This window comes from Mustela lutreola, chromosome 16 (assembly GCF_030435805.1).
Source record: "Mustela lutreola isolate mMusLut2 chromosome 16, mMusLut2.pri, whole genome shotgun sequence".
In the NCBI taxonomy this organism is placed as follows: Eukaryota; Metazoa; Chordata; class Mammalia; order Carnivora; family Mustelidae; genus Mustela; species Mustela lutreola.
Window position 1 is genome coordinate 4,244,845 of NC_081305.1, and position 12,300 is coordinate 4,257,144.

Here is a 12,300-nt window from a genome sequence, read left to right on the forward strand (position 1 = left end):
GCCAGGGATACAGCAGGTGCAAAGGCCCTGAGGTGAACACCAGTTTGGCGTACTGTGATTGACATGTTGAAGGGTCTCGTTTTAGGGGTGCCCTCAGCCACAGCTCCATCCTCCTCCAGCCCAGCATCTTCCCAGCCACGTTGACCTGTTGTCCCTCAAAACAACCAAATCCATTTCTGGACCAATCATTTTCACTTGCTTTTCCCTCCACCCACAATGCTCTTCTTCCCCTACCAAAGGTGGCTCAGTCATTGGGCCTCTGCCTTCAGCTCGGGTCATGATCCGAGGGTCCTGGGATCGAGCCCCGTATCGGGCTCCCTGCTCAGTGGGAAGCCTGCTTCTCCCTCTCCCACTCCCCCTGCTTGTGTGCCTCTCTTGCTGTCTTGTTCTCTGTCAGATAAGTGAACGAAATCTTTTAAAAAAAAAAATGTTTGGGGCACCTGGGTGGCTCAGTGGGTTAAGGCTCTGCCTTCAGCTCAGGTCATGATCTCAGGGTCCAGGGATGGAGCCCTGCATCAGGCTCTCTACTCAGCAGGGGGCCTGCTTCCCTCTCTCTCTCTCTCTCTCTCTCTCTCTCTGCCTGCCTCTTTGCCTACTTGTGATCTCTCTCTGTCAAATAAATAAATAAAATCTTAAAAAAAAAATGTTTGCCTCTTTGACCCGTATCATTTAAGCTTCAGTTCAAATGTCACCCCCTCAGAGAGAGAAGAATTCCTGCTCACACTAGCGAAAGCAGCCACCCATCATTTTCACTGCCCTATTTTACTTCTCCTGCCACACCTATCACTCACACATTTCCCTGTTTATTTTGCAAGTTGCCTGACTCCCACTCAAGAAGGTCAACTGCATGAGAGAAGACCTTGTCTATCTCACACACTGATCGCTAGAAAAGAACTTGGAATACAGCAGGCATCCACATACGGATGGCCGGCTGGCTGGGGAGACGGATGCTGGGGAGATGGCCGGCTGGCTGGCTGGCTGCCTGGCTGGGGAGATGGACGGACAGGCAAAGAACCGGTGGGTGGAAGGAAAGATGGAAGAATGGGTCGGATGTTGGATGGGTGAATGGATGTAGGAAGAGATGAAAAATCCCCCAAAAGGTGGCTACCAGACTGAGCTGTACTGTTGATGCTAAACACCTCCCATCTGTGTCTAAAGGGGCCCGGCTGCTCTATTCCCTTCTGATGGGGAGACTTTGGTCGCCAAGTGACAGAATTCAACAGCCTGTTTGTGCCCCTAATCCTCTGAATCAGACTCCATAATGATCTTACTCATCAGCACGTATCTATATTTCAGGAACTCCCCACGGGATGCCTGGCTCCCCACATCAGCTATTGATTTAGCTGCTTTCTCACAGGCCTTGATAATCCCAGTTCAAAGCATGAGCACGAACTTCTCCCACCACCAGCGGGGTCCCTCTGTGCTCTGGCCTTCTTCCAAAACAAAAACAGAAACCCTGCTCACAGCACTTCACTGCTTGCAACCCCGGGGAGCGATCTGTGACTCACAGAACAGGTGCAAATTCCGGGACACTCGAAGTCCTTCCCATCCTGGCTCCCGCCTGCCTCCCCAGCCTCATTTCTCGGTTCCCACCATATGAGATGCCTCGCTAATGTGAGAACAGACCTTGCTGCCCCGGGCCTCCAAGCACCCATACACACGGTCCTCTCAAGCTAGCACCGTTATCCCATAGCTCCAGCTCGGGAATGGCCCTCATTCTGGATGCTCGAGTGTCCTGGCACGGCAGCTCCACTTGTCCCTTAAAGACAGTATTGTCACACAGAAGGCACTGCCACCCCCTGCCCAAAGCTGACGCCGGTGTATTATCCGTGTCCTTGAAGGATCCACCCCGTGCCCCAGACCAGAGACCTGGCAGGAGCCACACCAGCCTTTTCCTCATCCTTCTGACCCCATCAGACGCCAAGTGTCAGCTGTCCCAACTCTTGAAGCGCCCAAGCCCCCACTCCAGGCTCTCACCCTCTCTGCCACCACCAGGTCCCCTCCCTCCAACACAGACAAGGCAAAGGCCCCCACACTCACCACCCCAGCCCCATCCTGGCGCTATCCACTCAGCCCCACGGCAGCCAGCCAGCCAGACCTCGATAGAGCCTTAACCTGGTCCCCGCAGGCCACTGCTACCCTTCGAACAAAACCCCTAACCCTAGCCTGGCCTCACAAGGGCTTTCTGGTCTACCCCATGCCTACCCCTCCAGCGAGTGACCACCATCCCCCAAGCCCCAAACTCTGACTGTTGCTGCACAGGCTTCCTTTTCATTCCTTCTAGGCTTCAGGTCCTCTCAGCTCCCAGAGGCTATGGCCTCGGCTCAGAACACTCTTTCCCACCCGTCTTAGCCCGGATAACCTTTGTCAACAACATCACCTCGTCATTGTCATTGTCCTGTTAACCAGAATAAGAGCAACGACAGCTAACATCTGAGAACTTCTATGTGCCAGACACAGTGCTAAATGCTCTACAGGCATACCCTGCTGGGCCCTTAGAGCAACTCTAGGGAGCAGGGAAGACTGTTCTCCGCATTTTACAGGGGAGGAAAGTGAGGCAGAGAGCTCAAGTGACGGGCTCAAGCTCTTGACAACAGAAACTGGGACCGGAAGGCAACAGAGTCTGACCCGAGTCCCCCTCTTAGCCCTGAGACTCTAGACCCACCCCAGAGGGAGGCCCTAACTTCTCGGGAAAAATGGTACTGATCCCTAACTTCCAGGTGTGATATGAGGATTAAGTGAAAGTACCTTGCAAATGAACACGGTCAGCTGTTGGCTGCCAGTTTTTCACTTTGGATCAGCCAAGAGAACAACTCTTCCTTCTAACCCAAGTCCAGGCTACTCTTCTGTGCCCAAACTGCCCAGACACACAGCTCTCTGCTCCCTTCCCTGCCTTGTCCTTCTGTGTCCTGCCTGGGGCTGGGCTGTCCTGGCCAGGCCCACGGGGATGGGGATGGGGACAGGTGTCCTCCACTCACCCAGAGCAGTGGGCCCTAGGGGGCGGTCGGTGAAGGAATCCAGAGAAAGGACTCCATCCAGTGCAAATCCACCATCCAGGGAAAACCACAGCTCAGATGCAGGAGACGGACCCTGTCGGCATCTAGAACACACCCTCGCTGAACTCTCCAAATTAAAGGATGATCTGACCCAAACCTGCTCTCACAAGGGAGAAATGAGGGGGAAAAGGGGATATTCCCATCGGAAAACACTCCCAAGATCCTCTCTTCCTGGAGTCGCAGTTTCGAATGGCTACAGGGCCAGGCGGGGGGACAATGACGGAACACGGCAAAGCACATGACACAGAAGTTAGGATCACAGTGCAATGCCTGCCAGGTGCCCTGTGGTTATTTCAGTTACTTGTGGATCTAAATTTACCCTACAGACACACATCCAAAGCACAGAACTCACAGTGGATTAGCAACCGCCCGGGGCTGGGGGCGTGGAGGTAAACGGGGAGTGACTCTAGCAGGTACCCGCTTTCTTTTCGGGGTGATGAAAACGTCGCAGAACCGGAGGTGGGGCTGGTTGCCCAGCCCTGCGAATACACGGAAACCCACGGACTCTAACACCGTGAGTGGGTGGATGTTCTAGTACGTGAGTAACAGCTCAATAAAGCTGCTTGAAACATCCAAAGGATATAGAAGAGAAACAACGGATGGAGCTCGATGAACTTGCACAAAGTGAAACGGAAATGAGCTCCAGCTCCAGCTCATTTTCTGCACCCTTCCCCTACTCCTAAAAGGTAATCGCTATCTTGACCTTGAACAGGATGCTAGTTCTGCCTGTTGCAGGCCTTCTCATGAGCGGGCTCATTTGGTGTGCATCCCGTCATGTCTGGCTTCTGTCACCCAGTGCTGTGAGATTCACCCATGTGGGTATCTGGCTGGGGGTCCACCTTCACGGCTGCCAACCCTCCACGTGTGAACACACAATGATCCATTCATCTGTGCTGCTGGGCGTCTGGGCCCAGCTGTGTTGGAGCTGCTCCCACGAGAGCTGCCGTGGACGTTCTTCTGGGACGTGTCTGCTGGTCAGAGGACTCACCCTGCTGAGTAAGGAGGTGGCGGCGGAATTACTGGGTCACGGGCTTAGTAGATACTGCCAAATGGGTTTTCACAACAGTTGTTCCAAATTCCACTTCCTTCACCTTGTGTTTTAATAACATCCCTCCGAGCCTCAATGTACTCATCTGTAAGATGGGGCTTACACGGGGTTGTTGGGAGGATCAGGTGGAAAGCCACCTGGAAAGCATCTGAAGGCTCCAGAGATGGGATTTATCATGGTTGTTGCCCCACTACTGACACCCAGGATTGTCTCACTCTGAGTCCATCATCTTCCATCAAAACCCACGCACACCGGTAAACACCGATTGCTAAAGCTGAACACGGATGAGCACTGACAGCTTCTCACTGGAGAACTCACAGCGCTAAGTCATACCAGGGTCAGGCCCCACCGCGTTGCTCCAAACCCTGAGGAACTACATCTGGATGGCTGTGTTCTGACACCCACACTCCCACGTACGGAGCAGTTCTGTGAATCACGTGGTCCTGAATCACGCATCTGTTCTTTCAACTGATCCTTTTCCCCTTTTACTAAGGGGAACCTTAAAAGTTTTAAAGTTTGTCATTTATGCTAAAACCAAAAAAAAAAAAAAAAAAAAAAAGTATGTCTTTAATTTTATTCAAGTTTATACTAAAATCAAAAACCAAAAAAAGAGACAAAGACGTCCAGCTTCGGAAAGCTGCAAAGCCCTGAGTCGTGTCCGTAGTGTCCTTCTACAGAAGGTTAACGTTGGAAACGGCTTTCTAGTTACATTTTGAAATGGTTTCATGCGCTATTAACCACTTTGTAGAGGCATGAATTTTCCCAGGGCACCGTTTTTGCCACGGGGACTGATGGCCTGCGAAGGGAAATGGGAACCTGGAGGCTGCAATGTCCCATAAAGCCTAGGTTTCATGACCACGGAGAAGATTAAGCTCCTGGGCGCCTCATTGTTCATCTCAAGCGGTGGGGGCAGGGGGGGGGCTTTTAATCTCCAGGTGAAAGCTGCGATTCAAAGGGTGATAACAAGCAATCCTGTTCCAAATGGTCTAGAAAGGAAACACAGCCCTGATGGCTCGTCTTTCTCTTTTTTCTTTTCTTTCTTTTCTTTTTTTTTTTTTTTAATTCCCTCTCGTTGGAGGCATCTGATGAGGACTTAGTATAATTAAAGTGGTGGCAAGGGCCGGAAGATAAAACAGCTATTTGAGGGAGGGAATTTCTGAGCTTAAAGGATCAATGAAATCCCTGGGCTGAGATATCAAATCATTAGCACCTCCCTAATCCAAAAGCAGCTCAATGCTGCCAGGGAATGTGGAGAAGGGGCACAGAGACCCTAGGGCTGGTGCTAACCCAGGGAGGTAGTCTGGGAGTGCAGACAAGGCAGGTGGGCCCCTGGGGTCAAAATCCCAAAGCCTCTGTCCGGCCCTGGTGAACTCTGGGTGCCCTGCCCACTGAACACGCTTACTGAGCCAAAGGTGCTCTGAGGCCAGATCCTTTCCCTATTTTGCCTGATTGTACATATCTCAGATGGCCTCAGACCCCAAATCCCAGCCCCTGTCTTCTGACAGTGCATAAATGCCTGAGTTCACTTACCAGCTCCAAAATCCTGAAAGCAGTACCAGTCCCTCTGGTCGCTGTTTCCTCCTCTGCAAAAAGAAAAAAAAAATAATAAACCCCCATCCTAGGCTAGCTGGGTGTACTAGTGAGCACGATGGCAAAGCCCTGGTCTACGGCGGAGCTCGTCAGGCGTCATCTCTCTCCCTTAATCTTTCATATGAATGGTGCCGTGTTTTATTTTTCTAAACTCACAGCAGGTGGAGAGCTTGGAGGTTAAAGGAGACTAGCTCTGCAGATTCATTCTTCCAAACCTTTCCAACGTGAACAATTTCTACCTGTCTCTACTCAAGCTAATACGGGGCCCATGCATACCAGAAACAGCCATATAGGTGGTTAAACATTGAAATCTTTCCATATCCATTGGCAAATATCCCATTCCTCTCCACCCCCAAGTGCACCCCGACTCCAGGCTCCAGGAACCCACCCCTTGGACTCCCCCATGGAAACAGAAGGGTTCACCCTGGGCAGAAGGAGCCTCTTCTGGGACCCTAGAGCCCACTGGATCTACTGAATTGTCAGTGCCATGCTGTTGGGCTCACCATACTGTCAACAGGAATATGGGCTTGACCATCCCCACGCAGAGTGGAAACTAACTGGGGGGCCGTCCTGGAGGGAACCAGCTCGAAGTCAGTCTTCCAAAGAGAAGAGCCAAGACCTGAACACAGGAGCTACTGGACATGAGGTGGGCACATGCAGGGTGTTGTGGAAACCTATTAAATGCATCTCATGCCCTGCTCATGGTGCCCACTGACCCTCACCTGATCGAAATCCTGACTCTGCCATTTACAAGCTACGTCATCGACGGCAAATGACTTAAGCCCTTTGGTGTTAAGTTCCTTATGTGTAACAAAACCAAACCTGCAGCTTTAACATGTCAGTACCACTGGCATTTGGGCGCACACACTCCTTGCGGTGCAGGCTGTGCTGCGCGTGGAGGACCTTCAGGAGCCTCCCGGATGTCCAGGCACTGGGCATCCCCAGTGCACACCCCACCCTTCGGTCAGGACCATCAAAAACTGACCCCAGGCGTTGCCTAACATCCCCTTGAGCCAAAACCAAACCCAGCTGACAGTTCCTAGTTTATTAAGGTTATTCTGAACGTTAACAGTTTAGGGCCCAACAGAGAGGGCCCGATATACAGCTGGAGGCGGTCGTTCCCTTGTCCCATCAGTGAAGACCGGATTTGCCCTTCAAGAACTGTGGCTGGCGCCGGACAGCCGCTCGGTGCTCTTTCACACGAAAGGTCAAACGTTAGCAGTTCAGGGCTGCGTGGTGGCTCTGCGCCACTCCTCCATCCCTAACCTTCGACTTCGTCTTCAGGAACCAAGGTGACAGCTGCAGACAACAGTACCGGAAAACGGAGAAAGGGAGAGGGAGAGGGCACTTGCCTGCTGGCTGGCTCTTAAAATAGATCCCCAGGTGCCGCCATGTTGACCTGCGACTGACATCCCATTGGCCAGAACTTGGACACATGGCCACAGGTAGCTGCAAGGGAGGCTGGGAAACGTAGTCTTTATTCCGCACGGCCACGTGCCCAGCAGACATTGCGTTACTGGGCAAGAATTGAGAATTGGCTGCGGGAGGTCAAGAAACCCTCGGGGCCTGCTGCAGTCAGGAAGCTGATTAAAGCTAAAGGCTGTCAGCGCCACCAGGCCATGAGGGCGATATAATCCTTGGAACAGCTGGTCCATTACATTTAATAAACCACAAGACAAGAAATATTGGCACAGCCCACAGGAAATCAACACACAGGCTACTGGTCTTTAAAAAGAAATCTGAGAAACGTGATGGAGCCTGCACCCTTTGGAACCTACTCCCTCCCCTCACCCACCTCCATGTTCCATGTGAGCTGGAGGTGAGAGGGAGGGAACATGGCACGCGGGCCCAGGACCTGCTAACATTTGACCTTCTATGTGAAAGAGGTCTCTCCCTCTTCCCCTTATGTTGACCCTTTAAAAAGGTCCCCTGTCCCACTTGTTAGGATGGCTACTGTTTGTTTTCTTTTTTTTTTTTTTTTTTTAATGAAAAACAGAAAATAAGAAGGGTTAGTGGGCACGTGGAGGAATTGCTATGGAAAACGGTAGCGCAGTTCCTCAAAAAATTAAAAATGGGACTATCATGTGCTCTGGGAATCCCCCTTCTAGGTCCGGCTCCGAAAGACCTGAAAGCAGGAACATGCCCTGCTGTTTGCACACCCACGTTCATAGCCATGTTTCCCACAGTAGCCAGAAGGTGCAAACAGCCCAAGTGGCCAGCGATAGATGGACGGAGAAACACAGGGTCTATAGGTACAGTGGGACACCAGTCGCCCTAAAAAAGGCGGGAAATTCTGACTCCTGCTACCACATCAATAAACCTTGAGCCCATGATGTGAAGTGAAATAAGCCAGTCACAAAAAGACAAATCCTGTATAATTACACTCATAAGAGGTACCCAGAGTCATCAGATTCATAGAGGAAGGTAGAACAGTGGCTGCCAGGGGTTGGGGAATTTAACGGGGACAGAGTTTCAGTTTTGCAAGTGAAAAAGCCTGGAGATGGATGGTGATGATGGTTGTACAACCCTGTGAATGCACCTAATGCCAAAGAACCACACATTTAAAAATGGTGAAAATGGGGGCGCCTGGGTGACTCAGTGGGTTAAAGCCTCTGTCTTCGGCTCAGGTCATGATCCCAAGGTCCTGGAATAAAGCCCCACATTGTGCTCTCTGCTTAGCAGGGAGCCTGCTTCCTCCTCTCTCTCTCTCTGCCTACTTGTGATCTCTGTCTGTCAAATAAATAAATAAGATCTTTTTAAAAAATGGTGAAAATGGTAAACTTTACATTATGCATATTTCTATTTATGTAGTTTGTAAATATGTATTTATAAATATATTTTATATGATTTTTTTTTAAAGCACCCCAAAGAACTCTGAAACTCATCAGCAGTAATGTAAAAATATCCGGTAACAGACTGGAGTGGGAGACCCTGGCCGGATCCAACAAGGTTGGAGGCGTCGGCACCAATCGCGGCAATGCGGGTGTCTGAGGAAGATTTAGGGGCACCAGGACCTTTCAGCGTCCCCGAAACACTCTCTGCACAGAAGCAGACCTGCAGAATGATGTCATCAACCACGCTGAGCCCAGGAGCTAAAAACAGATGAACTGTTTCTAGAACAGGGACCTTTCTCGTCTCCCCCTCGGCGCTCTTAAGGTTATAAAGTGGGTCTTCATGTTGAAATAAACAATGTTAAAACAAAAGCTCACCAGTCCTCAGGGTGATCTTGCCTGGACATGATGCTCGCCTGGAGATGTGGCTGTGGCAGAGACCACAGATACGGGATGATTCGGAACCTGATGCTCAGACAGCTTTGTTTGGGACGTCAGGTCTTTCAATTTTCATTTGATTTAGCTGCCAGCATTTAAAAATGCAAAACTGCACATAAAAATCTGCCTCCAGTTCTCTTGAACAAACGAGAAAATCTGGCATGATGGAGCCTACTCTTCCATGTGGCAGCTCTGAGTGGTGGCGACCTGTTCAGCTGGGACTCACCCTCCTCCGTTTACCACAATCCCCACCCCTCCCTATCGCCTCCCCGTCTCCCACAGCCCATCTGTGTTTGTGACCAGCCCCTTCCCCACTGCTGAGGTTTTTGCCAACTGTATGAGAGGTAACAAGAATGACAGATTCTGAGAATGTCTTATATAGACAGAAAACTTACAGATAATCTCAATTAAATCCATTTTATAGATGGGGAGATTGGAGACTAAAGAAGATAAATGAGGTGCCCAGGATTTCAGAGTCCATGATGAGCCACGCTGAAATGAGAAGTCAGGTCTCTGGGGTCCCATTCCTTATTTCTAGCTGTTTTCATGACTTTAGAACACACGCGTGTGCAAGCATGTGGCACAAAAGCCAGTGCCCTTGGCAACAGTAGCAGCCACTGAGTGTTTACTGATCGCCTGTTAGGAACCCAGGAGGCACCCATCAGGCCTCCCCCTGCCACATCACTACCCTCCTGAGGGGAGGACAGGGAGACGGAAGCTTAGCCCAGGAGTGAAGAGTCCTTCCTGAGGCCATACCTCCCGCAGGGGCTCAGCTGAGGTTTCTGTGTGGGTCTGTCCAATTATCGAGTGCTTGACCACAGTTGCAAATCCTACCCCATTCAGAGACAGTAACCATCTCACCCTCTAAGAATTACATCAACCCCAGGAGTTTAATAGCTTCGAGGCTGGGAGACAATCGGGCTTGATGATTCTGAGCTCAGATGGGAATCTAGCTTTGAGCGCCCAGGATCAAAACTGGGCTGTGGGAAACCATTTGGTTGCCTCCTTAAGGGGCTGCTATCATCATTTGACTCCATAACTAATAGCCTAGGTTCTACCCCAAACAATAGCAAGTCCGCCATGCAAATCCTGATAGCTTAAGTGTCCCCATCGACGTCCTGGGATTTTTCTCTCTACATAAATTGGCAAATGGTTGTTTCCCAACCACAAATCAACATATCATGAATCGGAGAAGCCAGAGTCACGGCGAACCTCACTGGACACTTTCTGCAGTAACGAATGGATTTCTGCTATTGAACTGGCCTCAGAGAAAAGGGGACCTTCGAACTTGGGATCCGTTTTTCTATTTTAGTCTTTTGAAGCTGTGTGACCTGGAGCCAGGCACTCAACCTCTCTGGGCCCAGACATCCTCATCTGTCAGACTGGAGTGCTACCGCCATAACAGAGACCCGCCTAATCAGATAAGACTGAAACACCTCGTGCGAGACTGTAAATGATAAAGCATCCTGCAAATGTCAGCCTCGACTCTTCTCTTCTCGAGCATGAAGAGCCCGCTGTCAGTGTGTGACAATTTGGACCTCCTGGTTTTTAATCTAGGTTCATTCTGTCTCCAGTTCCAGGGCTTTCCCTTAAATAATTAATTTCTCTTCATACTTTGATCTTCAAAGCCCTCAACACCTGCCCTCGGTGTGAGGCGGTGCAACTTAACACAATTACATTCCCGCTACAGCTAAATTAAATCCCACCCGTGGGGCTTGGGAAACAGCCTCCGAAGGTAGCAAAATGATTACTGACCTTCTGGAAGGGAGCTCCGTCCAAAGGACCAAGAGGACGGGCCCGACCTGGGGTTCAAGACTTAAGGAAGTGCCACTCCTCTGCCCTAGAGCCTCCTCAGCCAGTGCCCCCAGGTGGACACCCCGGCAGCACCTGGGCAGGCTGGGGAGGGCGTGGCTACGGGGCACTAGGGGCGGGGCTGTGCGTGGGGCGGGGCGAGGGGTGGAGTAGGGCTGGGGATGGGGTGCGGGCTGGGGGAGGGGTTGGGCATTCCTGGGGAGCTCCAGCAGTGGGCTGAGCTGGAACCTTCCATTCCTCGCTCCCCACTTGCCTGTTTAGCCACTGGAGAGGGCCCTGCCCAAGGTCACTCTGTGACGTCCTGTGCCTTTTGGTTGGCGGCCCCCAGGGGGGCACCAGGAGCACAGGAGGGCCTGGAGGGAGTTACTATGACATGTGACTCAGAGGTGACGGAGGACAGCCTGGAGTGCCCGGGAGAATAGGACATCTGGAGAGGGAGCCAACCTGGTCTTCCCAGCCCCAAAGGCCCACCAGTATGCGCATTTCTGTGCTTTCTCTGTTTTCCATGGTGAACATCAAGTCTAGTTCCAGGGTGTTCTGAAGGCCCCTTTGGGAAGGTGGTCTCACCACTGCCATTTTCAGCCACAAGAAAAGAAACCGTCAAGTCCTCTGCACCCATCAGCTGGCTCTAATCCTCACCTTTACTTGCAAAAAATAGACAAAAGCAAACAGACAAATTCACCTTTTAAAACCTAAAAAAAAAAAAAAAAAGTATTTGCAAATTAATTTTGCTATGTTATGTTTACAAGGATGGAGCAGTAGAGCGAGATATTTAAGGGCAAGGACTCGGGTGTCAGACCGGCCGCCACCCTGTGTGACCTCAGACAAGTTGCTCAACCTCTCTGAGCGTGTTTCCTCATCTCTGAGATCATATCTCACAGCTGTTGGGAGGGCCGAGATCGTGACGAAAGGTGTGCAGCAAGCCCTCGAGCCTTTATTATGAAGTAGGTGTGTGCACATGGGTCTGAAGATGTGCGTGACAAGATGGAAACGGATTCTTTTCTGGGAGGAGGGTGTGTATCTGGATTTTTTTACATAGCCATATTCTGTACAAATATATGAAAACAACATATGCTCGCTGTAGAAAATGTGGGAAATTATTTGGAAGAAAATAAATCTTATTTCCCGTAACCTGCACCACCATCTCTCAAAGGGAGAGACGGTGGGCCATTAAGTATCCTCATCGCTAACCACGTAAGCCCTACATGGCATGCAGAAAAATGAACAAAAAGTGTCCTTTCCTTTGGATTCTGGTCCTAACATCTCAGCACGATCCCCTGGAGATGGAGGTCAAGGGTTTCCCCCACTCCATTCATTTCTTATATATGCGCCCGTCCAGGACTTAGTGTACCCCATCCCATGTCAGCCCCGGGCCGGGGGCATTAACTGGCAGGCTTCCAGCAAGGGCCCAACTTTCCACTTCGCAACAGCACCAGGTTTGAGTCTGACAGACCCAGGCCAGCCCAGCCCCCGACAGACACAGTGCTGCCGGGGTCTCAGTCTTCCCTCTTGCTGGTGGAGGTGC